The sequence below is a fragment of the Rutidosis leptorrhynchoides genome, chromosome 10 (assembly GCF_046630445.1).
Source record: "Rutidosis leptorrhynchoides isolate AG116_Rl617_1_P2 chromosome 10, CSIRO_AGI_Rlap_v1, whole genome shotgun sequence".
Classification (NCBI taxonomy): domain Eukaryota; kingdom Viridiplantae; phylum Streptophyta; class Magnoliopsida; order Asterales; family Asteraceae; genus Rutidosis; species Rutidosis leptorrhynchoides.
Window position 1 is genome coordinate 99,103,382 of NC_092342.1, and position 11,007 is coordinate 99,114,388.

The window sequence follows — 11,007 nt, forward strand, 5'->3', positions numbered from 1 at the left end:
TTTCATATAGAATTGTAGTAGTTGAATTGTATATTAGCTACTAAGTATGAACTTAACGGGTAGGTACTACCCGAATTTAAACTTATAAAACGCTAATATGAAGAAAAAGCTTTTATAAATAAGTTCATATTATGCTACGAAATACTATTAACTACTCTTAATATTCTGTATGATTAACTTGTTCCATTTGACTATTTTGAAGGAAATGGCACCGACTACTCGACACACCGTGAATATGAATGAAGAGGAATTCCGTACTTTTCTAGCTTCAAACATAGCCGCAGTACAGGCTGCGCTACATACCAACAATAACGTTGGATCTAGCAGTACAGGAAATCGTGTAGGATGCACCTACAAAGAATTCACTGCCTGCAAACCTTTAGAATTTGATGGAACCGAAGGACCGATCGGATTGAAACGGTGGACCGAGAAGGTCGAATCGGTGTTTGCCATAAGTAAGTGTACTGAAGAGGACAAAGTGAAGTACGCTACGCATACCTTCACAGGTTCTGCGTTAACATGGTGGAATACCTATCTAGAGCAAGTGGGACAAGACGATGCGTACGCACTACCGTGGTCAGCATTCAAGCACTTGATGAACGAGAAATACCGTCCCAGAACCGAGGTTAATAAGCTCAAGACAGAACTTAGAGGGTTACGAACCCAAGGATTTGATATTACCATGTACGAAAGACGATTCACAGAATTGTGCCTATTGTGTCCGGGAGCGTTCGAAGATGAGGAAGAGAAGATCGACGCGTTTGTGAAAGGATTACCGGAAAGAATCCAAGAAGATATAAGTTCACACGAGCCCGCCTCCATACAACAGGCATGTAGAATGGCTCACAAACTAGTGAACCAGATTGAAGAAAGAATTAAAGAACAGACTGCTGAAGAGACCAATGTGAAGCAAGTCAAAAGAAAGTGGGAGGAAAACGGTGATAAGAATCACCAATACAACAACAACAGCAATTACAACAATAATCGCAACAATTATCCCAGCAATCGCAACATCAATCGCAACTACAACAAACGGCCCAACAACAACAACAACAACAACAACAACAACAACAACAACAACAACAACAACAACAACAGCAACTACAACAATCATCCCAACAACAATAATAACCGCAACAACAACAACAATCAGAAGCAGCTATGCCAAAGGTGTGAAAAGTATCACTCGGGGTTCTGCACCAAATTTTGCAACAAGTGTAAAAGAAATGGTCATAGCGCAGCGAAGTGTGAGGTCTACGGACCAGGGGTTAATAGAACGAAAGGAACAAATGGTGTCAGAACGAGTAATGGCAGAGCAAGTAGTGTCGGAGCAAGTTATGCCAATGTAGTTTGTTATAAATGTGGAAAACCGGGCCACATTATTAGAAATTGCCCGAACCAGGAGAACACGAATGGACAAGGCCGCGTAAGAGTTTTTAATATTAATGCGGCAGAGGCACAGGAAGACCCGGAGCTTGTTACGGGTACGTTTCTTATTGACAATAAATCTGCTTACGTTTTATTTGATTCGGGTGCGGATAGAAGCTATATGAGTAGAGATTTTTGTGCTAAATTAAGTTGTCCATTGACGCCTTTGGATAGTAAATTTTTACTCGAATTAGCAAATGGTAAATTAATTTCAGCAGATAATATATGTCGGAATCGAGAAATTAAACTGGTTAGCGAAACATTTAAGATTGATTTGATACCAGTAGAGTTAGGGAGTTTTGATGTGATAATCGGTATGGACTGGTTAAAAGAAGTGAAAGCAGAGATCGTTTGTTACAAAAATGCAATTCGCATTATACGAGAAAAAGGAAAACCCTTAATGGTGTACGGAGAAAAGGGCAACACGAAGCTACATCTTATTAGTAATTTGAAGGCACAAAAACTAATAAGAAAAGATTGCTATGCTGTTCTAGCACACGTCGAGAAAGTACAAACTGAAGAAAAGAGCATCAATGATGTTCCCATTGCAAAAGAATTTCCCGATGTATTTCCGAAAGAATTACCGGGATTACCCCCACATCGATCCGTTGAATTTCAAATAGATCTTGTACCAGGAGCTGCACCAATAGCTCGTGCTCCTTACAGACTCGCACCCAGCGAGATGAAAGAACTACAAAGCCAATTACAAGAACTTTTAGAGCGTGGTTTCATTCGACCAAGCACATCACCGTGGGGAGCTCCTGTTTTGTTTGTCAAGAAGAAAGATGGTACATTCAGGTTGTGTATCGACTACCGAGAGTTGAACAAACTTACCATCAAGAACCGCTACCCACTACCGAGAATCGATGACTTATTTGATCAACTACAAGGCTCGTCTGTTTATTCAAAGATTGACTTACGTTCGGGGTATCATCAAATGCGGGTGAAAGAAGATGATATTCCAAAGACTGCTTTCAGAACACGTTACGGTCATTACGAGTTTATGGTCATGCCGTTTGGTTTAACTAATGCACCAGCTGTGTTCATGGACCTTATGAACCGAGTGTGTGGACCATACCTTGACAAGTTTGTCATTGTTTTCATTGATGACATACTTATTTACTCAAAGAATGACCAAGAACACGGTGAACATTTGAGAAAGGTGTTAGAAGTATTGAGGAAGGAAGAATTGTACGCTAAGTTTTCAAAGTGTGCATTTTGGTTGGAAGAAGTTCAATTCCTCGGTCACATAGTGAACAAAGAAGGTATTAAGGTGGATCCGGCAAAGATAGAAACTGTTGAAAAGTGGGAAACCCCGAAAACTCCGAAACACATACGCCAGTTTTTAGGACTAGCTGGTTACTACAGAAGGTTCATCCAAGACTTTTCCAGAATAGCAAAACCCTTGACTGCATTAACGCATAAAGTTAAGAAATTTGAATGGAATGATGAACAAGAGAAAGCGTTTCAGTTATTGAAGAAAAAGCTAACTACGGCACCTATATTGTCATTGCCTGAAGGGAATGATGATTTTGTGATTTATTGTGATGCATCAAAGCAAGGTCTCGGTTGTGTATTAATGCAACGAACGAAGGTGATTGCTTATGCGTCTAGATAATTGAAGATTCACGAACAAAATTATACGACGCATGATTTGGAATTAGGCGCGGTTGTTTTTGCATTAAAGACTTGGAGGCACTACTTATATGGGGTCAAAAGTATTATATATACTGACCACAAAAGTCTTCAACACATATTTAATCAGAAACAACTGAATATGAGGCAGCGTAGGTGGATTGAATTATTGAATGATTACGACTTTGAGATTCGTTACCACCCGGGGAAGGCAAATGTGGTAGCCGATGCCTTGAGCAGGAAGGACAGAGAACCCATTCGAGTAAAATCTATGAATATAATGATTCATAATAACATTACTACTCAAATAAAGGAGGCGCAACAAGGAGTTTTAAAAGAGGGAAATTTAAAGGATGAAATACCCAAAGGATCGGAGAAACATCTTAATATTCGGGAAGACGGAACCCGGTATAGGGCTGAAAGGATTTGGGTACCAAAATTTGGAGATATGAGAGAAATGGTACTTAGAGAAGCTCATAAAACCAGATACTCAATACATCCTGGAACGGGGAAGATGTACAAGGATCTCAAGAAACATTTTTGGTGGCCGGGTATGAAAGCCGATGTTGCTAAATACGTAGGAGAATGTTTGACGTGTTCTAAGGTCAAAGCTGAGCATCAGAAACCATCAGGTCTACTTCAACAACCCGAAATCCCGGAATGGAAATGGGAAAACATTACCATGGATTTCATCACTAAATTGCCAAGGACTGCAAGTGGTTTTGATACTATTTGGGTAATAGTTGATCGTCTCACCAAATCAGCACACTTCCTACCAATAAGAGAAGATGACAAGATGGAGAAGTTAGCACGACTGTATTTGAAGGAAGTCGTCTCCAGACATGGAATACCAATCTCTATTATCTCTGATAGGGATGGCAGATTTATTTCAAGATTCTGGCAGACATTACAGCAAGCATTAGGAACTCGTCTAGACATGAGTACTGCCTATCATCCACAAACTGATGGGTAGAGCAAAAGGACGATACAAACACTTGAAGACATGCTACGAGCATGTGTTATTGATTTCGGAAACAGTTGGGATCGACATCTACCGTTAGCAGAATTTTCCTACAACAACAGCTACCATTCAAGCATTGAGATGGCGCCGTTTGAAGCACTTTATGGTAGAAAGTGCAGGTCTCCGATTTGTTGGAGTGAAGTGGGGGATAGACAGATTACGGGTCCGGAGATTATACAAGAAACTACCGAGAAGATCATCCAAATTCAACAACGGTTGAAAACCGCCCAAAGTCGACAAAAGAGCTACGCTGACATTAAAAGAAAAGATATAGAATTTGAAATTGGAGAGATGGTCATGCTTAAAGTTGCACCTTGGAAAGGCGTTGTTCGATTTGGTAAATGAGGGAAATTAAATCCAAGGTATATTGGACCATTCAAGATTATTGATCGTGTCGGACCAGTAGCTTACCGACTTGAGTTACCTCAACAACTCGCGGCTGTACATAACACTTTCCACGTCTCGAATTTGAAGAAATGTTTTGCTAAAGAAGATCTCACTATTCCGTTAGATGAAATCCAAATCAACGAAAAACTTCAATTCATCGAAAAACCCGTCAAAATAATGGATCGTGAGGTTAAAAGACTTAAGCAAAATAAGATACCAATTGTTAAGGTTCGATGGAATGCTCGTAGAGGACCCGAGTTCACCTGGGAGCGTGAAGATCAGATGAAGAAGAAATACCCGCATCTATTTCCAGAAGATTCGTCAACACCTTCAACAGCTTAAAATTTCGGGACGAAATTTATTTAACGGGTAGGTACTGTAGTGACCCGAACTTTTCCATGTTTATATATATTAATTGAGATTGATATTTACATGATTAAATGTTTCCAACATGTTAAGCAATCAAACTTGTTAAGACTTGATTAATTGAAATATGTTTCATATAGACAATTGACCACCCAAGTTGACCGGTGATTCACGAACGTTAAAACTTGTAAAAACTATATGATGACATATATATGGATATATACATAGTTAACATGATACTATGATAAGTAAACATGTCATTAAGTATATTAACAATGAACTACATATGTAAAAACAAAACTACTCACTTCATGATTTTTAAACGAGACATATATGTAACGATTATCGTTGTAAAGACATTTAATGTATATATATCATATTAAGAGATATTCATACATGATAATATCATGATAATATAATAATTTAAAATCTCATTTGATATTATAAACATTGGGTTAACAGCATTTAACAAGATCATTAACCTAAAGGTTTCAAAACAACACTTACATGTAACGACTAACGATGACTTAACGACTCAGTTAAAATGTATATACATGTAGTGTTTTAATATGTATTTATACACTTTTGAAAGACTTCAATACACTTATCAAAATACTTCTACTTAACAAAAATGCTTACAATTACATCCTCGTTCAGTTTCATCAACAATTTTACTCGTATGCACCCGTATTCGTACTCGTACAATACACAGCTTTTAGATGTATGTACTATTGGTATATACACTCCAATGATCAGCTCTTAGCAGCCCATGTGAGTCACCTAACACGTGTGGGAACCATCATTTGGCAACTAGCATGAAATATCTCATAAAATTACAAAAATATGAGTAATCATTCATGACTTATTTACATGAAAACAAAATTACATATCCTTTATATCTAATCCATACACCAACGACCAAAAACACCTACAAACACTTTCATTCTTCAATTTTCTTCATCTAATTGATCTCTCTCAAGTTCTATCTTCATGTTCTAAGTGTTCTTCATATATTCTACAAGTTCTAGTTACATAAAATCAAGAATACTTTCAAGTTTGCTAGCTCACTTCCAATCTTGTAAGGTGATCATCCAACCTCAAGAAATCTTTGTTTCTTACAGTAGGTTATCATTCTAATACAAGGTAATAATCATATTCAAACTTTGGTTCAATTTCTATAACTATAACAATCTTATTTCAAGTGATGATCTTACTTGAACTTGTTTTCGTGTCATGATTCTGCTTCAAGAACTTCGAGCCATCCAAGGATCCGTTGAAGCTAGATCCATTTTTCTCTTTTCCAGTAGGTTTATACAAGGAACTTAAGGTAGTAATGATGTTCATAACATCATTCGATTCATACATATAAAGCTATCTTATTCGAAGGTTTAAACTTGTAATCACTAGAACATAGTTTAGTTAATTCTAAACTTGTTCGCAAACAAAAGTTAATCCTTCTAAATTGACTTTTAAAATCAACTAAACACATGTTCTATATCTATATGATATGCTAACTTAATGATTTAAAACCTGGAAACACGAAAAACACCGTAAAACCGGATTTACGCCGTCGTAGTAACACCGCGGGCTGTTTTGGGTTAGTTAATTAAAAACTATGATAAACTTTGATTTAAAAGTTGTTATTCTCAGAAAATGATTTTTATTATGAACATGAAACTATATCCAAAAATTATGGTTAAACTCAAAGTGGAAGTATGTTTTCTAAAATGGTCATCTAGACGTCGTTCTTTCGACTGAAATGACTACCTTTACAAAAACGACTTGTAACTTATTTTTCAGACTATAAACCTATACTTTTCTGTTTATATTCATAAAATAGAGTTCAATATGAAACCATAGCAATTTGATTCACTCAAAACGGATTTAAAATGAAGAAGTTATGGGTAAAACAAGATTGGATAATTTTTCTCATTTTAGCTACGTGAAAATTGGTAACAAATCTATTCCAACCATAAAATAATCAACTTGTATTGTATATTATGTAATCTTGAGATACCATAGACACGTATACAATGTTTCGACCTATCATGTCGACACATCTATATATATTTCGGAACAACCATAGACACTCTATATGTGAATGTTGGAGTTAGCTATACAGGGTTGAGGTTGATTCCAAAATATATATAGTTTGAGTTGTGATCAATACTGAGATACGTATACACTGGGTCGTGGATTGATTCAAGATAATATTTATCGATTTATTTCTGTACATCTAACTGTGGACAACTAGTTATAGGTTACTAACGAGGACAGCTGACTTAATAAACTTAAAACATCAAAATATATTAAAAGTGTTGTAAATATATTTTGAACATACTTTAATATATATGTATATATTGTTATAGGTTCGTGAATCAACAGTGGCCAAGTCTTACTTCCCGACAAAGTAAAAATCTGTGAAAGTGAGTTATAGTCCCACTTTTAAAATCTAATATTTTTGGGATGAGAATACATGCAGGTTTTATAAATGATTTACAAAATAGACACAAGTACGTGAAACTACATTCTATGGTTGAATTATCGAAATCGAATATGCCCCTTTTTATTAAGTCTGGTAATCTAAGAATTAGGGAACAGACACCCTAATTGACGCGAATCCTAAAGATAGATCTATTGGGCCTAACAAACCCCATCCAAAGTACCGGATGCTTTAGTACTTCGAAATTTATATCATATCCGAAGGGTGTCCCGGAATGATGGGGATATTCTTATATATATGCATCTTGTTAATGTCGATTACCAGGTGTTCACCATATGAATGATTTTTATCTCTATGTATGGGATGTGTATTGAAATATGAAATCTTGTGGTCTATTATTATGATTTGATATATATAGGTTAAACCTATAACTCACCAACATTTTTGTTGACGTTTTAAGCATGTTTATTCTCAAGTGATTATTAAGAGCTTCCGCTGTCGCATACTTAAATAAGGACAAGATTTGGAGTCCATGCTTGTATGATATTGTGTAAAAACTGCATTCAAGAAACTTATTTTGTTGTAACATATTTGTATTGTAAACCATTATGTAATGGTCGTGTGTAAACAGGATATTTTAGATTATCATTATTTGATAATCTACGTAAAGCTTTTTAAACCTTTATTGATGAAATAAAGGTTATGGTTTGTTTTAAAATGAATGCAGTCTTTGAAAAACGTCTCACATAGAGGTCAAAACCTCGCAACGAAATCAATTAATATGGAACATTTTTAATCAATAAGAACGGGACATTTCAATAGGGCAAACCAGTAAGACACAATCTTTTGTTTACTGCCTATATGCAAAACATTCAGCACAACAAGATCTTTAATAAATAGTTATACTATGTGTAAAATGAAGTAATTAATAGCTCACAAGATTCAATTGATACCTTAAAAATGGACCTCATTTAATTCTAAAGATTTAAATTAAATACATGACATATTAAATGTAACAAAGGAATTTTTGTAGCTAATACAAAAATTATTTTGTGGTCTTTAACTTCAATTTTGAATTAAAACCTATTGCATTTAATGCCTAATGGGAGTGATGAGTGTCCAAGCCGATTAAACGTCATGTCAACAGTCTGATTTCCCTCGAAAACATGCCAGTCTGTAAAATCTGCCCACGCGCCTGTAGATGACATTTGTCATTTTCTCTCTCCTGCAATTTTTCCACCAATCCGAAAGGTTAAATAGGGTGATCCATGTTTCATAATAACCTTCGGTTATTAAACTTTCAAAATTCCCATTCTCTCTCAAAATCCCCAAATCTTCAAACTTTCAAAACATTCATCTTCAATCTTCAACAATGGCAGAACAACAACCACAACTAATTGTAAAACAACTGGAGGAACAACTACAGCAACAACAGCAACCAGAACAACCACCACATCAGCATCAACAACCACAAACTGCACCAGAAAATCACAATGAACCGGAACTATTGTTTTCTCTTCATCCAAGCCTGGTTAAGGCTGCACCTGCACCAGATCATGATAAACTTCGCCTTTCTAGAGGCAATGCTGCTCATTCACTTTCTATTCCAAAATTCAAAGCTAACATGGGCTATGACACCATGATCAATTATGTGAGGAAATCCCCAATTGCTAGATCCATCACCGGTGTTCCTTCACGATTTTATCCAGCCTGTTTAGGCAGATTCTGGTACATTGCACGTCTTGCAGCCACTGCTGAGGGTATTCCATGCATTCAAGACATGGTGACTTAAACCCTAACTATCTCTATCACGGCCGATTCCATCCGATGAGCTCTTCAACTGCCCGGTGGACCATTGATTGATTCACCCACTAGTGATGTTTTTAGAAGGGAGGTGCTAGAATTCATCAACTATGCTGGCCAGGTGTCCCACAGCCCATTGAGGATACACATGCCACCCTTGTGGTGGTATTATTTCTTTGGTATACTGACTCAGTGTATGAGTCAGAAATCTGGTAGTTTTGATGAATGCTCATATTTTGAGCTCAAATTTGGTCATGCCTTGATCTTCAATCGAAACATTGATTATGCTACTGAAATATATTTGAGATTAAGGGAAATGGTTGTTGCACCTAAACGAAGTGATTTGATCCCCTTCCAAAGGTTCTTAAACCTCGTTTTTGAAAATGAGTTGGGTGATGCTTACAAGAACATTACCGACCCCTCGATCGACCTGCCATTAAAATAAGGGGGAATGACGTAGGAAGCACCAACCGCTCCACATACTGGTCTGTCGCCAGGAATGCTCGAGTATCTTGCTACTCGGGGTGGAGCTACCCAAGTGACTGCCTCTGGTCCTGCACCAGCTGAGGGGGAGGGATCTCAGCAAAAGCCAGCTAGAAAATGCAAGCAGTCAGCTACCACAACTAGAACAGCTACCATCGTAGAAACGAGTAAAGCAGTAGTTGTATTAGAATCTAGTGCTCTCTGATCATAAAGAACAGCCCTAGTCTTATAAACTGGCTACCCACCTCTAGTTTTGGAATACGTTGCTCATCCATTTCTTGGTATAGGTAAAGCTAAATGATCAAAAGCTGGCTCTAAGCAGGCCAAAGGGGAGAAAGCACCAGTCTCAACTGCTGCTCCTGAAAGGGATGCTGCTATGGAACATAGTGCGTCTCTAGACCAAATAGCAGAAATTACTAACATAATTGACAATATTTTATCTGCTAACTTAAATGTTGAAAGTGGAGTTGAAGGTTTAACCTTTGCTCCAACGCTACTGGCTTTAAAACTAGTGTTAAGAGGAGTAGCAATCCATACTCTTCTAACCAGGCACTTCCACATTTTTCAAAATTATACTTCAAGAAATATCATCTGCTGACTGTACAACCAGCAGAGAACATACTTGACTCCCAAAGCAGACTTGAGTTGGGTCCTCATCGTTTTGAACCAGCTCAAGCTACTGCACAGGTAACTTGCAATTTGGATTATGATAAGAGTCGCACTAACTTATATAAACCAACTAAAACTCTTACACCATCCGAGTCATCATGTGTTGCCAATGAGTTACCAGAGTCACAGCTGTACTTACAGATACCATAATCTGTCTCAATCGAAGGGCTAACTAAAACACACGTTTGTTCCTGAGACCAACAACAGATGCAATTTTTGAGTCAAATTTATTTGATTCTACTATTGTTAACATAAAATGTTCCATTGTTTCAGATCTTAGCAGGGCAACTGATATTGTTTCTACTGGTGTTGTGGCTAGTACTGGAGAGCCTTCTATTGTTACTGGTACTGGTCCTGATAAATCTGATGATGCTGGTGATACTAGGGATGAAGTGGATGCTGGTTCCACTGTTCCTACTGTTAATGAGGATATGGCTATTGATGATGACTCTGTTATTCCTCCTCCAATCCCCATTGTTACTGCTTCAACTAGTGCTTCTGATATAGTTGATGATGTGGTTATTGAACCTCCTCCTGCTGTTAATGAAGTCATTGTTGACAGGGTTGTTGATACTACCATTTCTGGTGGTACTCAGGATGCTGCTAATGTTAGTTTTCCTGAGGAGGCTATGGTTACTGATCTTACTGGCACTATTAGTATTTCAGATGTTACTACTACTACTGCTCCACCTACTACACAGTTATCTGCTACTACTGGTTCCCAAGTAACACAAGTGGATGCTGGTACCGACTCTACTGCCATTACTGAATC